The following is an 801-nucleotide window of genomic DNA, read 5'->3' as shown; positions in this document are numbered from 1 at the left end:
GCCCGGCAGGCGACGAAACCGCAGAAGCTGCTTTGCTGCCGGATGTTGCTCCGCTGTTCGGCAGAGGGGGGTTGCGCTCTGCCGCTTTCGGCTGGGCTTTAGGACCGCTCGTTTGCTCTGCCGCTTTCGGCCGGGCACCAGGACCACCTGTTTCTCCTTGGCCCGCCTGTGCCCCGCCCCCTGAGTCAGGTGGCTCTGCTTCCGCGTTCGCAGCCATTTTTCTCTCAGATATCGGAGGGATAACATCCTTCCCTGCTGAGTCCAGCAACTCCCGCAGTGAGCGGACGGGTGCTGCTGTGCCTTTAATCGGTCTTTTCGTGGCCAGCCCAAAGAACCATGCTACCCTGGACTCCGCCCTAGTGCTAGTTACTGCCTTCCAGGTTAAGCCGAGAGCTTTAGCTTCCTTTCCACCCTCAATCGTGGACAGCCACAATTCGTTTCAAGCTTCCCCCCATGCTTCGACTGAGAACAAAAGCGAAGTGTATTTCACACACCCATGTTCCCGGGCCCACGTAATGAGGGCATTCAGATCTCGATCTTTTACGATCTTGCCTCTCATGAATATTAGCTAGGAGTCGAGTCCCTGCCTCATAGTCCATAGCTTCTGTGCTGCGGGTATTCGCTTGGCCGCATGAAAATACAGTCTCCGGCCACTCGGCTTTGAGGTTTAGCCCCCGGCTTTACTCGGCTTTGGGACTTATCCTCCGGCTTTCTATTCTGCTTTGAGACCGGGCCCCCGGCTTTACTCGGCTTTGGGGCCACCCGCTCTGGTTCCCCTGGCTCCGCCGCACCCATACGACT

At 57.8% G+C, this 801-nt stretch overlaps 1 protein-coding gene across 1 annotated transcript in view; it reads left to right on the top strand.

The window, feature by feature from the left end:
* Positions 1-801, top strand: part of LOC103613348 (ATP synthase subunit alpha, mitochondrial) — a 13,965-nt gene that overhangs the window by 9,698 nt on the left and 3,466 nt on the right. The window lies entirely within an intron of this gene.

This window comes from Corvus brachyrhynchos, unplaced genomic scaffold, assembly GCF_000691975.1.
Source record: "Corvus brachyrhynchos isolate BGI_N302 unplaced genomic scaffold, ASM69197v1 scaffold1100, whole genome shotgun sequence".
Taxonomy (NCBI): Eukaryota; Metazoa; Chordata; class Aves; order Passeriformes; family Corvidae; genus Corvus; species Corvus brachyrhynchos.
The sequence above is the reverse complement of the archived record's forward strand: the minus strand, read 5'-3'. Positions and strand labels throughout refer to the sequence as shown.